The following is a 16286-nucleotide window of genomic DNA, read 5'->3' as shown; positions in this document are numbered from 1 at the left end:
CTGCCTGCTGTTCCGCCTGCTTGTGCTCGCTCTCTCTCTCTCTCTCTCTCAAATAAATAAATAAATCTTTAAAAAATAACAATTAACTTCTTTTTTTTAAGCATATAATGTATTATTTGATAGCAGGAAGGGAAAAATGAAGGGGGGGAATTGGAGGAGGAGATGAACCATGAGAGACTCTGAGAAACAAACTGAGGGTTCTAGAGGGGAGGGGGATGGGGGGATGGGTTAGCCTGGTGATGGGTATTAAAGAGGGCACGTTCTGCATGGAGCACTGGGTGTTATACGCAAACAATGAATCATGGAACACTACAACAAAAACTAATGATGTAATGTATGGTGATTAACATAACATAATAAAAAAATAAAAAAGAAAAAACAAAAGAAAAAAATAACAATTAATAGTAGCACAAGGATACCAAATCTGCTTTCTTTCTAAAATTATATTTCTATGCATCAGATTCAACTGCAGGTTGTGTTCAGAGAACAATTTAGAAAACCTGTCTCCAGATGCCCAGCTTTCACCACTGACACTGAGTGAATTGCAATGTCTAATGAAATGGGGAGAAAAGTTCTCAATTTCTATGGACTCAATTTTCCTTAACTATAAAGTGATATACTCAAATGTAGACAATGTCTAAGGCCCCTTCTCTGAATACACTCATGTACTCAGAGTACTCGTGAGTACTCTTTGCCACTCTCTTCTCAAATGTCTATCTGTTTGATGTTATTTTTATGCTTAGTGTCATTAATATGATTATTAACCAATATTTATCGAGTGTTTACTCTGCAGCAGACACTGGGGTAGGTGTTTTATATAGATTCTCTCATTTAATCCTAATAATCACCTTATTTCATGGATCAGAAAATAGAGGCTCAAGAATGTTAATTAACTTGCCCAAGCTCAAATATGTAAGAAGCACATGACAAATTAAAATGTAAGTCTTTTATGACTCCAAAGCCAGTGCACTTTCTCTCCCTAATAAATTATTTTTCTCATTCGAATGCTTTCTATTTTAATTCCTGACCATAAAATTTTCCTCACCTCAAAACTGAGGAACATTTCTAGTACCTCATAGTATCAACTGTCAAGATTTGTGTGTGTGTATGTGCGCTTGTGTTTTGTTTTAATTTTATGTCATAAATCTATTCTAGCCATAAAAATCTAGTTCAAACCAACTGTAATACAGAATAGCCCTGGGTCTAATCAATAAAGACCATATGCACCAAAAGAGAAGAATAAAAAATATTTTAACAACTTGGTATAATGAAAGAACTCCAGTCTGTCCTAATTAAATTAGACCCATGGTTATTTTTCTTACATAGAAATTGAGACATCATGTAAAAGTATGTTGTATCTATTTTCTTCAAAATTTAAAAAATACCTCTTTTCCATACTTTCACTTCTTGTAGCAATCCAATTTAGGTTTCTCATTTTAGGATTAATGTAAATCTGGGGCACCTGGGTGGCTCAGTCAGTTAAGCAGTGGACTCTTGGTTTCAGCTCAGGTCATGATCTCGTGGCTGTGAGATCGAGCCCTGCATCAGGCTCTGCACTCAGCACAGAGTCTGCTTCAGATTCTCTCTCCCTCTCTCTCTCCTGCCAGCTCATGCTCTCTCTCCCCCAGATAAATAAATAAAATCTTTAAACAAAATTTTAAAAAAGATTAAATCTATTTTGAATTTATTTGAATATTTAGCATCAGGACAATAAGTTCCTTAAATTTCTTCTCACCCTATGTGTTTATCCTTCCTTCTACCTTTCTTAAATTTATTTTTCCTAAGCTTCAAGGGATACACTCCTTTCTCTCCCTCTTCCTTAAATGGGTTTGTAATTTTCAATCACTTTTTAGCCTTTTCACCATGATTACGGTGCACTAATCTGCTTTAGGTGGCCTACACTCATAGCCTAGGTAGTTCACTTCCATTGATGATTTCTGCTATTCTTCCCTGTGCCTTTTAGGATTCTATTAAGTCTTTCTTGAGGTTTAGTGACAACAATTTTAAGCACTACCTTAGATGATAAGTCCCAGGATCTTATTCAATTGGATTTTTTTGTTGTTTCCAATGCCCTTCTATATTATAGTTAACATTCTGTTGGACTTTTTAATCATAGCAATGTACTAAATTTGATTTTTAACAGAATTTAATAACTTGACTATCATTATGAGCCCAGGATTCTATAAATCTAGTTTGGATTATTTTATTCTCAAAATTTTATCTTGCATTTGTCTATGTTGAACTACTTTTTTGTCATCGTACTATTCATTTGTATATTCTTATAAGAACTTTCTGGGTCACCTGGGTGGTACAGTCGGTTAAACGTCTGACTCTTGGTTTCAGCTTAGGGCATGATCTCAGTGTTGTGAGATTGAGCCCCACGTTGTGCTCCACACTCTGTGCAAAGTCTGCTTGGGATTCTCTCTCCCTCTCTTTTTGCCCCTTGTGCTCATGCTTTCTCTCTCTCTGTTTCTCTCTCTCTCTCTCCAGTAAATAAATAAATCTTTAAAAAGTAAAAATAAATAAAAAATAAGAACTTCCTGAAATGTATACCTATTACTTACCTGGTTGCAATCTATTGGATAAAATCCTCCCAACAGATCATGTTAAGTCAGTAAGTAAGATTATCTCTAGGTCTTAAATATCAGCAAAATTTGTTTACTAATTCTCCAAACCTTTAAATTCTCAAATATAAGATGCTCAGAGAAACAGAGACAATAAGTGTGATGCAGGCCAAATTTGCAGCGTACCTGTTTTATTTTAGTTTATATACAAATGGAATTTAGAAATGAGCAGCTCTAGTAACTATCAAATAATTCCCAATCCCAAGCTTGGTCCAAGAGCTTGAGAGCGTAATGTTATTAAAGGTTTATGAATCAGCTTGGACTTTTCTCCACACTGACCCCTACTTACCCTCTGCCCTTTACTTCTGGGCAAAGATAAATTCTGCTTTTCACATAACATTTTATTATTTGTAATAACAACAATATTGTCACAAAATATTAAATCACAGTAGCTAGGGTTATTTTCATGTTTGGCCCTACAGCTTATTAGCAAAGGAAAAAAAAAAAGCAACTTAAAGGAAGTAAACACTGATACTGAAAAATTAATTTGAGATAATCACACTTTTCATTTACAAAGTTCTTTATATTTTATAAAATACTTTAAAAAATATGATTACAGGGTAGTTCAGAACACAGACAGCCTCAGTCCAAAAGCTGGCTCATTCATGGCTTATGCTTTGTGGCTCCGGGCAAGTTATTAATATGTTCTAGTTTCCTCATCTGTAAAGTGACTCGATGGTAACTGTACAGACCTCGGAGGATTATCCAGAAGAATCAGTGAGTTAATGTTTATAAAATGCTTAGGACAGTGTCTGGCATATAGACAGCACTATGTAATGGTGGAGAAAAAAACTAAGGAATAGTACTTGTCTTAACACTTTGAGGTAGATGTTCTTGCTTTTCCAAAACTAAGAATTAGTAGCTTCAGGAGATAAAGGACTGGCCCAAGCTCATATGACTATTAAAGATTATAACTGATTCAAATCCAGCTATTCTAGCTCGGAGTCTAGCTTCTCTCTCTTAACAGACATTAAATTCTGTAAATTAAATCTGAAGATTATGCATATCCAATCACTGATTTCATTTATGCATTATGCAGCCAGTAATTGTGATACACAGTTTCTGTATAATGAGGTACCTTTATCCAGCAACCCTCCATAAACATTTTAGCAAGTATAAGAATCACATACTTTCATTGCATTATAGACTTCACATCCGGGTTCTGAACCCACTTCATCAGCAACACTTAAAAACTGTTCTCGGACAAGATCTCCACTAATGAGAGCCTAGAAGACAGTTAAAAGTCAGTATTATTATAGCTGTATCTTTTATGGTCTGGAAAAAAATGAAGACTGGCTACTGAAGGTCATTCTACAATCGTTCCAGAATAACCTCTACACATCAACAGTCAGACTCTTCTCTGCAGCAGCGGTCTTAACAAGCATGGCTGTCCTAGTCTCATTACCAGGCATTTATTTTGACTTCCGTGTGCCAAGTGCTGTGTTAGGGTCTCAGGAAACAGGAAAGTCACAACCTGTTCTCAAGATGCTCACAGTCTAGTGATAGAGATAGATGTACATTTACAGAATTACAGGGGAATATAATTTCTTGGATATTGGAGATATAATCCAGATACCAAATTGTCTTGCAGTCATTAACCCTGGATGTGAATGTATACAGGATTTAAGGGAAACTTCTGCTTTTTAATTTATATATGCCTCTCTTTTTTTGCACTTTTTGAAAGAGAGAATGCTTTACTTTTATAACTTAAACACCTTTAAGGTGCAAAGATGAACATTAAAACTGAATCTAATACAAAAAGGAAAAAATATCTGTGCAGAGGAAAGAATTGGGAACTGCAGGAAGACGTATGTATAAAGAATAGGTAGAATAGTGATGAGGAACTGTTTGACTCTGTCTCTGCACACTGAAAAGAGTAGGGAGTAGTCTGGAAAGCTTTACTGAGAATGTGATGCCCATGCATGTTTGTAAGAATTTCAGTTGTTTATGAGGCAATTGACACAGGGAGCTATTTCAGGTTTGGGGAGAAGCATGTGCAGAGTTGCAGAGGAATGAAGCCATGTGGGATGGACAGGGAATGATCATTGTTTTCTCTTTAGCAGTATCATAAAATTTAACATAGGGACTGGTGATGACAGCTGCAGAAGTAGGCAGCCCCCAAATCTTGTGGGCCCTCTGCAGCCTGCTAATACTGTATTGTTATATTCTAAAGTATTTTAAGCAGAGAGCTCTCAAGGCCAGACTTAATGCTTTCTGCTGGTCACTTTTAGATCAATTCCTAGGTTCCCCTCAATCATTCAATAATATCAAACATCTATAAAGAGGTAGGCACTGTTCTGTGTACTAGGGATACACCGGAGAGCAAAAGAGACAAAAATTCAATAGTATGCTAAAGCCAGCTTACACCAGTTTGTCAGACTTCTTTTTACATTTCGAGCCATTTTGCAAGCTGCTCGTTAAAACTTGGTAGCTTTAAATGGGCATGATGGGAACATTTATACCACAGATACTGGCTTATGTTACAAATCAGGGCTCTCCCCGCTGCTGCCCCCAAGAGCTGATTGTTAAATATATATTGGCCCATCACTGCAGAAATCTCAAATCTCATGGGGTTTATATTTAATACAAATATGGAGTTACATCTCTTATACTGTATATAAACTATTGTATATAAAAGGTGCTATTGAGAAAAAATAGAACAGGGTATGGCTGATCAAAGGAGGACTTGAGGAGGGTGAAGTAGTAAACCGCTCTGTCTGTGCTGGGCCCTGAGATAGGAGCGCACCTGGGGTGACCAGGGGAGGGAGGTGCCTGGTGCCGCTGGGGCAGGGCCAGTGGGGCAAGGAGCATTGAGGACGATGAGAAACGCCAACGTGAGAACAGGAAACCCTCCTTCCTGTACAGATTTTGCCTTTTAGTCTGCATGAAATGGCTTCTCTACAATGACTGTCATTTGATACTTCTCCTGAGCATCCAAACTCTAGTTGCATGGCTTTGTTATTAACAAGTGAACTTTATAAAACTTTATTATACCGTATGGCGGAATGTAATGCTGGTTTTATGTTCTGAACAAACCTGCCCCAGAAATGTTTGACCTTCCTGATCTGCTCACACAAAGCTGATTTTCATCATCCTCGAATGGTGCAAGTGTAAACCTAGCCAATAATGAAAAGGGGTCAACAGTACTTAGCAGGCAAACACCCTCCCCTTCTCCGATATTCCCAGAGGGCTCTGCAGCTCCAGGCTGGACAGAGCCATTGCCCTACACATGACTGTCTGCGACCAAATCCAGTGAAACCTTCTCTGACTGAATGGGAAGGGAGGGCATTTATGCCTCCCCTTTCATTTTTCACAGATACGCCTCTCCCTTTCATTTTTCACAAAGCCTATGTTATAGGTTTTCCTTTTACACCAAATTCTCAGCAAATTGCAATGGTGTAAGTCTTTATTTATGCACATTGATCTTTTAAGTGGCAAATTCGCAGAGATCAGAGGCTGTGTTTCACTGATTTTGAAAAGGATATAAGATCGTCATGAGCAAGGAACTATTTAATAAGTCTTACAATGTTGACGAGGCTGATGGTGATTGAGCAAGCATCACAAATAAATAGTGAAATTAATTTGAAGCGTAGTTAGCAGATGACCTTTTTCTCATTCTCACAAAAAAATGAGCTGAGATGGCATTAGAAATCACAGGGGAAATGAATCAGAAGCAAGAGGTGTGGTGTAAGCTAGCACATAGTCAACGCACAGAACCAAAGAGAAGAAAAGAACATATATTAGCACAAAGAATCACGGTCTGCATGACTTCTTGAAGTGTGGTGAGCAGCTGGTTCTACCTTGAGCTTTGCACCACACCACAGTAGTGACAAGGGAAGGTTGAGCTTGGATGAAGAAGGGGACTAAAATGTACATTATGAACTATGCAAGAGTATATTAAACAAAATGTTTCCAAGGCCCTGATCGCTCAGCAGTGTTCTGCACAGGCCCTCATGATAAAATAATGGTAATTCTTAAAGACCTCAAATATGCAGCCAGTTTACATTTAGTAGTACAATAATGAAAATATTTTAAAGCATCATTCAGTCATAAACATAATTTTGATAGCTACAAGGCACTCTTAGCGTATCTTCTTTTCATCTTATTTCTGAGAATGAATGGATAAGCTGAATAAACTTGAACCATTTTATTCCAGTCAACAGTGTATTATTTAACAAGCTAACTTTTCATTATTTATCATTTAGCTCATTGACTCTCTAGTGTGAATACAAGCTCAGTGATTAAGACGTAGATATAGTATATTTCCAAGATACAAATAAAATAGCACATTGGCATTCTTTGTGAATTCTGAACCATTTAATAAATAGATGAAACAGTCAACAAATGTTATTTGGGGACTCTGAGGTGCAGATTATTGATAGCATGCTACATCAATAGAATGAATATATGCCACTTTCTCCTCACTCTGTTTCAATTCTTTGATAGGTGTAGCAGCGGTCAATATGGTAAGACTCAGCACTTCTCCATCAAATTTGTATTTGGTCCAAACATTGAAAAATATTACCTCTTACTTGCCTCATATAGAAACATGTATAATAAAAGAGGATATCCATTCCAGATACGCTGTAGATGCCATATGTTTCTTTTTTAAGTCTGTTTACAAGAGTAGTATTTAAAATCTAGTTATGTTCATTGTTAAAATCTAGTTATGTTCATTGTACTTCCTTGCATTGATACACTAGGATGATACCTGTCTTCTAAATTTGTGTGCACATAATAAAGCAAAGTAGAAAAATGAGTAGCTTATACGAATGTGTAAGTTATTTCCTTAAAATAACTTGGAGAATTCAAGCAGTGCTTGAACTGGTTAATTAATCTGGTGAAAAATTAGGAAACAGAAAACATCACATGAGAGAGACTTTATTTTCCTAAAGACATATTCTCCAAAGAACTTACAAACTGTCAAATCTCACAGAAAACTAGAAGTAATTTTTATAAGATTTTTATGAAAAAAAATCAACCACGTCTAACCTATGTTTCTTAAATAGAATTCTTTCTATAACAATGTTTTTTTTTCTTTCCAGAGTTTTCAGGTGGCAAAAGCTAAAATATCTCCAGAATAAACCCAGACTTCAAATAATTATAAAAGCCTATATCATTGTCTAGTTCTACTCTCTGTATCTAAACCGTGATGGCTTTGTAATAGTTAAAATTCTATCCATTTAATATCACTAATTATTTTCCCTCTGCAGCTTTGATGGGTTAGTTATAGCCTGGAATAAAAAACACTGTGGTAAGGACAACTGTACAGCAAGGTTAAGTGCCTTCTTGTCTTCAGTACCAATAATTACCTTTAAACAAAAAAAGGCTGTTTTCAGATTTGACAGTTAATTTACTAATGAGTATGTGGACCCAATTTATAATAAAGTAATATTGATCAGAAATAATCCTACATTGGTACTCATCTGAATTATTTTATTGTTCATGTCCTCTATTAAATAAATTGGAAAGGATTAATTTTGCAAGATGGGATTGTCAGAGACTGCTGCATAAACTAGATGCTTGTCAGCACTAAATTTAATTATTGATCACAATACAATAGTGCTGAGTGTTCCAATCCCCAAACAGCTTCCAGTAACTATCAGCAGATTCCAAATATAGAGACTGAAGTAAAAATTTGATTGCAGATGACTACATTTTTAATAAATAAATCTTTCATCAGCACTAAATAAAAATTTAATTTTACAGTACTATTTAGATCATTCATTGAAACATGGAGCAAATGAACAGTGAATGAAGGTGACTCCCCTCAAGATACAAATTCTATTTCAATGGTTTAATGGTTTCAGTATACATGGGATTATTTTGCTCCCTTCATTTTGGAAAAGAAATAAAACTTGTAAGTAGAAGGCCATTTAGAGCATACCGTCATGTTGCTGAAAAACAAAAAGTGGCATCTGACTGGCTTGGATTCTTATCTAGGATTCTGGACCATGGTCTCCTGCTACGCATTATGGACTGGTATGGTATAGAAATCAGTACTGGGATATAACTTGAACTGTGACAATTTGAAACTAGTTGACAATTGAGAAACTCATTATGTTGAATTGGCTATAAAATATGAAATAAATAAATAAGATTTTTTAGATTAAAGTTGTCTGTATACAGGAACTGGTCGTATTGTTGAACAGACTTTACTAGTCACAGTGGACATTCACCTTAACTGATAAATCATTTCAACATAACGTAAAATATTCCTTAAGCTTAGCAATCAAACAGATTCACAGTTGTTTTTGCTAGGATTATGGTTAAAGATTCAGTAAGTATGTATGGAGATATAATATATATAAGAACTGAATTAGACAGTGAGTTCTGCTACCAAGAAAATAGATATGATTTTATTTCCAGGGCTGCTCTCTATGAAACCTCAAATATTCAGTGTATTCAAGATTTTATTAGATAACCGTAAAAATTTTATTTCAAACGAGAAAATAAAAAGATATATTAGCATTGCTATTACAGTTTGTATGACTTAGAATATTCATTCTACGGCTAGTGTTCAAATAAAAACATAAAAATATTTAATAGTATATGAAATATATTGTGAGAGTAGAAGTCATTTTATTTTAAATCAGTAAAAAAGCAGCAAAATTGTCCTACTAAATAAATCTTAAAGGACAAAAAGATGCTTATAACTTTTATCAAGAATTTATAGAGTGGAATTCATGCAAATGTTGATTAGATCATTTGACTCATTCAACCTATTTTTAATTTGATATAAAACTTTGAAAATTAATATACTGTTTTAATTTTGATAAGCATTGGTAAGGGAGAAAGTCATCATTATTCTAATAAATTTTTAACATGTATCTTGACAATTTTTCAATTTCCTCTGACCTTTTGAACAATAGCTCAACACATAATTCTGTACTCTAAAATTCATCAGTTTGGTTTGAAGTAGAGTTTATTCTTCTCTATCTCAAATTTGAATCCAGTTATTCATTTTTTTGGTATTACTGTAATAAATTAGTAAATTAAAAATAAAAAGCTTAGATCCATCTCAGAAGTTACTCATTTATGTGACAGCACAGTACATTAAAAAGAGTCTGGGCTTCAGGGGACAAGCAGATGGTGGTTCAAAACCCAATCAGCCACTGAAAGCAATGTCATCTCAGCAATTCACTTAACTCCTTTGAGTCTCAATTATTTATCTGAATTTTTAAAAATGACTTTTAATTAAATAATAGTCTAATTTTGGAGATACGTCTTTAAAACTGGCAGGTTAGTTTTAAGAAGATTCAGGCTATGATTAAGCTCATTAGTTCACTAGTCTTCACTCTCAGTAGCGTAAATGGCATCCCATACATTATACACCACAGCATACACCATACATATTATGTACATGCTACCATATCATTGAGAAGTTTGGTGGTACCACAACACTTTAAAAATCCTAAGTACATCAAATAATATTAAGTTCATTAAGTATAATAAACATCTGTTTTAGAACTTCACTCAAAAGTAAAATGGGAAATTGTTTTGTAAGGTAAGACTATTTATAGTTCAAGTAACAGAAAATCCAAATTAAACTGACTTAAACAAGGAAGGCTCTTCATTGACTAATGTAACTAAGAAGAATAGAAAAGAAAGTGGTCTTCAGACACAGTCCAATAAAGGTTCTAAGTTCATTTGTCTGCAAGTCTCCCGCCTTGGCCCATTTCTAAATATTAACTTTATCTTCATGTTGTATCCTCTCAAGATTGCAAGATATTTGCCTCCTTTTCCATCTCTAAGACAATAGAGCAAGGGTCTACAAATCAGATCTGCAGGAACAGGCTGGGTCAGTGGCTGTTTTTGTATGGCCCAGAAGCTAAAAATAGTTTTAACATTTTCAAATAGTTGGGGAAAAAAATCACAAGAAGAGTAATATTTTGTAGCACGGGAAAATTATACAAAATTTAAATTTTTCCAAAGTCCATAAATAAAAATTTATCCTAACACAACCATCCTCATTCATATACTAATCATCCATGGCTGCTTCTGCATTATAATGGCCGGCAGAATTGAGTGGTTTGCAGCAGGGATGGTATCACATGACCAACTATAGAGCAGACATCCTGAGTTCAATTTCGAGAGACAACCATGATAATAATTCCACAGCAAGGAAATGTGACATACTGACTGTCTAATCTACTGACTGTAGATTTCTGCCTTAAAACAACCACTCGGGGATGCCTGGGTGGCTCAGTCGTTAAGCGTCTGCCTTCGGCTCAGGTCATGATCCCAGGATCCTGGGATGGAGCCCCGCATTGGGCTCCCTGCTCAGCGGGAAGCCTGCTCCTCCCTCTGCCACTCCCGCTGCTTGTGTTCCCTCTCTCGATGTGTCTCTCTGTCAAATAAATAAATAAAATCCTTAAAAAAAAAAACAAAAACACTCAGGCAAAGGGGATGGGATTACCTTAATTGGCTTAATTTATCTTTACTATCCAGTATGGAAGCCACTATCCACTTGTGCAAGTGTGACGGAGGACTGATTGTTTTTTCATTTTATTGCATCTTAATTTTTATTTTAATTTAAACACATATTAAATTCAGTATATTTTAAGTATATTTGGAGCGACATCAGTATGTAAATTTACATTTTTACTACAACCTTTGTGAAATCTAAACACAGATCAAGTATTTCAGATGACAACTAGCATGTAATTGAGGTGTGATGGCAGTGTAAAGGACATACCAGATTTTGAGGATTTAGTACCAACAAAAGGATGTAAAACATTTCATTAATACTTTTTTAAAAGATTTATTTATTTTAGAGAGAGAGACAGAGAGAGTGGGGGGGAGGGGCAGAGGGAGAGAATCTTCAAGCCGACTCCCCGCCGAGCATAGAGTCCGACATGGGGCTGGATCTCACAACCCATAAGATCACGACCTAAGCTAAAACCAAGAGTCAGTCACTTAACTGACTCAGCCACCCAGGTGCCCCTTCATTAATATTTTTATATTGGTTACATATTGAAGTGACAATCATTTAGATTTACCGAGCTAAATAAAACATAAAAATTCATCTCTGTTTCTTTTTGCGTTTTCAAATATGAATACCTAAACATTTAAAACTATATAATGGCTTACATTATATTTCTATTGGACAGCACTAGCTTCAATCAATTTCTACCTCACCCAAAGGCAGATCTATGTGTTACTCGTTAATGGGGAGGGGCTTAGATGCTAGGTAAGCAACGAGCACATTTCTACTATAAAAGTAACTGTTATCATGAATCAAGGAAGCACTTAAGATGAATATTTTAAGGTGCAATTGTTAGACATTACCTACGTTCCTCTCAAAACTGGACAAAGGCACATTTTCTAGTAAAAAACACAAGGCTAACGTACCCAATTTAAAGAATATGAGGTTAAGAAATTGTTTCCTGTTTCACAAATTAAATATAGGAGATACATGTATGAGGACAAGGAGAAGTGGCTGTAATAAAGAGTCCCCAAAATAGACTAGCTTTAAAAAAATAGAAATTGATTTCTTCTAACAAGGCAGTCAAAGAAGGAGGGAAATGTTTCAGGATAGGAAAGCAGTTCTGCTCCTTTACCTAGTCAGGGACCCTGAATCCTTCTTACAGTGGCCATGAAATTGTACCACTCAGAGATCCTGAAGCAAGAAACATCGTTGACCAACAACTCCGGCTGTGCCCCTCTGGATCAACCACCACTGAGGCCACATTTACCCCAGGATGCTGTCAACCAACAACCGTGTAAACTGCAGTACCAGCACAAGCTCTTATCTGCAGAGCACGGGTCTAACGGGCAGCGTTAGCAAGATGACTCCCTGTAACCTAGGCTGAAACTTTCTAATAATGTGCCTGCCATCTCTCAGATGAAGAAGTCTCACTTTCCCTGCCCAATCCTTATTCCTTCAGAATCCCTTTATCCTTCAGAAGGGTTTCCTCCAATAAATCTCTTGCACGTTTAATCCCCTCTCAGTGTGTGCCTTCACGAGGACCTGGGCTAACACATTTCTACGCTGCTCCTGTCCCCTCCCCGAGGCTGTGCCCTTGTCTGCATGCTCATATCTAGCTGACCACTCACACGCCAACCTGCAGGAAATGGGAAAAGGACAAGGGAAGTTCACACTCAATCATTTTATAGGGGGAAAACCCAGAAGTTGCCCAAATCCCTTCCATTCATTTCTCACACAACAACTTATTCCCATGGTCACACCCGGATGCAAGGAAGAGAAGAAAATCTGGTCTCTAGTTAGGAGGAGGTGCCCTGCTAAAAATCTTGGGGTTTGCTATATAAAATGAAAAGAGAAACAGTAAAGCCTAGGGGACATTTAAAATGTCTGCCATTTACAGAAGTTTCTTTCAAAGATTTAGATTTTTGGAAGATTGTTTACTATTCTCCTAGCAATCATAAATAAAGTACATGTTACTCTTTTTTGTAGACACTGCTGTTCAGGAAAGAGAAAGTATATTTTATGTGAGTCATTCGGAAAGAATCTCTTGAAACTATTAATAAAAAGTTAATAACATTTGGATATTGAATAAAATCAGCAGAAAATGTTAATCCTAAAATTATCACTTTGACATCTCAATTCATAAATGATACTCACAATATCATCTCTAGCATCAGTTTAAAATAAATACTTCTGCTTTTGAACAGACTGTATTTACATTGCTCTTTCAGGCCTAAGGGAGGTAACAACTCCCCACGCTCGCTCCCCCCAGACACCCCTACACACCATGTCTGTTTCCTTTATTAACAAACATATTATACCCACACTCCTATAAACTGTCCTTTCATTAAAAAGCCAACTCAAAAATGTCAGCTGAATGTGTCATACGATTCCCTGCAGGGATCCTAACTTGATAGAGCAACGCAAGATAAATGTAAAGGACTCATAAGGAGGAAAGCACAAACTTAACTGAAGGACAGACATTGTCCTAGATACGCTCTGTCTCTCTGCTTGTCTTCTCCCTCCCAAGGCTGATCTCCAGAGACGGCACCACCCTGCTTCCCTTCCCTTCTGGGTTCACCCAGTGGGAGGCAGGGGCAAATACATGCATGCATACATACATACATACATACATACATAAATGGATGGTTGAGAGAGTCCTCAAGGTACTTCTTATCCCTGTTCTCTCTTCTAAGAGGTGGTCGAATGCCTCAGCTGAAGGTTGCAGCTTCTATCAGGTAGCCCTCTTCTACGGCGATGGATTTCAGAGAGTTTTGGTTTTACTATTGCCTCTCCTCACCCCTTCAAGCCTAGGAATGATAATGGTTTGGCACTGTTACTAGTGTCAAGGTGTTTCACCATCCCTACTTCTCTTCTCTTCCATATCTTTGTAAACAGTCCCTTTAACACAACCTCCTCAATCCTCCTTTAGGTGTGCTCTCTCCTGCAAGGGGTCTAACGGATATAGATGCAAAAGGAGATTTGAATACATAAAGACTGACCACTGTTTTGAATGTAAAAACAGAATACTACAAAATGTTACTTCCCCAAAGTAATCTATAGATTTACAAATAATGCCAGTGAAAAACCCAGTTTTTATAATTTTTAACCTTACAGAATGAATCTAGGATACATCCAAAAATCTTCAAATGTTTAAGAAAATGTTTGCAAAGTTATAGTGACAGCAGAGGGCTTCTATCAAGAAATATTAACACTACGAGGCAATGGTAATCAAAGAAATATGGTATTACATCAAGAACTGACAGATAGATGGTGGAAAAGAAAAATTCTCTGCAAGCAGACTGTTACAGACAGTTTTAAATAAGAATGCCATCACATATTAGGAAAGGGGAGAATTGATCATCATAGGATAATTCTTTAGTCATTGAGAAATGGCAGTGTAAAGGACATACCAGATTTTGAGGATTTAGTACCAACAAAAGGATGTAAAACATTTCATTAATACTTTTTTAAAAGATTTATTTATTTTAGAGAGAGAGACAGAGAGAGTGGGGGGGAGGGGCATACATACATACATACATACATAAATGGATGGTTGAGAGAGTCCTCAAGGTACTTCTTATCCCTGTTCTCTCTTCTAAGAGGTGGTCGAATGCCTCAGCTCCTCTGGACACTTAAACCTAAATTTAGATTCTCCTCTGGACACTTAAACCTAAATAAATTTCAGAAAGCAAAATAGATAAATGAAATCATTCAAGAGATGAAAGAATAAACTATGTGATGAAAGTCACCATAAATGAAAAAACTAATAATTTTGACTACTTCTGACCCCTAAAAAGAATCCATAAACAGTCAGAGGATTAAAAAAACTTAACATAGAAATAAGAAAAATATAAGTACAACTCAGAGAATAAAAAATGTGAGCAAAAAAAAAAAATCTATAGAAAAAACTTTAAAAATACATAATCCTGAAAAACTAACCAACTTCACTAGTTCTCCAAAAGGGGGACATTAAAACTATCAAAATGAGAGTCTGGATGGATGAAAATGCTATTCAGTGTCTGTGGCAGTACAGTGAATGATGTTTAAATGCCTCTGGAGGTAAAATAAACTATCACCTTTCTACGGGGTATTTTCCAATTATTACCAACGTGTTTTAAAACATTCATAACCTTTAAGACAACATTCCAAACTGGCCAATCTCTCACAAAACTATTTAGTGATATTTAGTTAACTAGGTTTAGATTTATTAATGAGCATATCAATCACAGCTTTATTTACAATAGTAAAATAGGGGGGAATACCAAATGATATGGAAATGGTTAAATAACTTACTAATCACTCTTAAGAGAGAATAATACATAGCCACAAAAGTAATAAAACAATCCAACAATATTTAGTGTCATGCAAAACACTTAAAGTAATCTTAAGTTAAAAAGATGAGATATTAACTTTATAATAATATGATACCTATTTTATTGTTTTATATATATAAAGTACATGTGTGTATGCATATATGTATATATAAGTACATATGACAATAATATATATAATAAAATATACACATAACAATAAAATATATGTGTGTCTATATATACATACACACACACATGACATATATGTATACATAACATATCAACCAGAGTTTTCTACACACACACACAGTATGCTGACTAGATGCCAAAACCTAATACCTAGTTCTTTCACAGGTTTAATTTATTCTTAAGCAGTTTGGTATGTAAAGTGACAATTCATTTTAACTTCTCAAATTTCATATCTGTCCAGCATGCTTTAAGAATACACCTGTATGCGGTGCCTGGGTGGCTCAGTCGTTAAGCGTCTGCCTTCGGCTCAGGTCATGATCCCAGGGTCCGGGGATCAAGCCCCGCATCGGGCTCCCTGTTCTGTGGGAAGCCTGCTTCTCCCTCTCCTCCTCCCCCTGCCTGTGTTCCCTCTCTCTCTGTGTCTCTCTCTGTCAAATAAATAAATAAAATCTTTAAAAAAAAAAAAGAATACACCTGTGTCTTTTTTGTGTGTATGTGTGTATACTCACACACATAAACATATAAAAGGGAGATATACCTAAATGTCCCAAATGTGTTGTTCTTGGAACTAGGGGTAATTATTTTGTTCTTCATATTTTTCCGTATTTTAATTTTTCTACAGTGACTTTGTATGCTTTTGTAATATAAAAAAAATGTTGCCAAAAACATATTCACAACTCCACTGGCACAACTATTTAAATATTACATGACATCATTTGGATGCTGCTG

General features: G+C 35.9%; 1 long non-coding RNA gene across 2 annotated transcripts in view; it reads right to left on the bottom strand.

Annotated features, from left to right (window-relative positions):
* The window catches only part of LOC116635389, a 55552-nt gene that overhangs the window by 19371 nt on the left and 19895 nt on the right, over window positions 1–16286 (bottom strand). For both annotated transcript variants that reach the window (XR_004300160.1, XR_004300161.1), the window contains exons 2-3: window positions 14597–14725; window positions 13690–13862 (exon numbers count right to left, since the gene is read on the bottom strand). This is a non-coding gene — a long non-coding RNA (uncharacterized LOC116635389). The remainder of the gene's footprint in view (window positions 1–13689; window positions 13863–14596; window positions 14726–16286) is intronic.

The sequence above is a fragment of the Phoca vitulina genome, unplaced genomic scaffold (assembly GCF_004348235.1).
Source record: "Phoca vitulina isolate PV1807 unplaced genomic scaffold, GSC_HSeal_1.0 scaffold1, whole genome shotgun sequence".
NCBI lineage: Eukaryota > Metazoa > Chordata > Mammalia > Carnivora > Phocidae > Phoca > Phoca vitulina.
The sequence above is the reverse complement of the archived record's forward strand: the minus strand, read 5'-3'. Positions and strand labels throughout refer to the sequence as shown.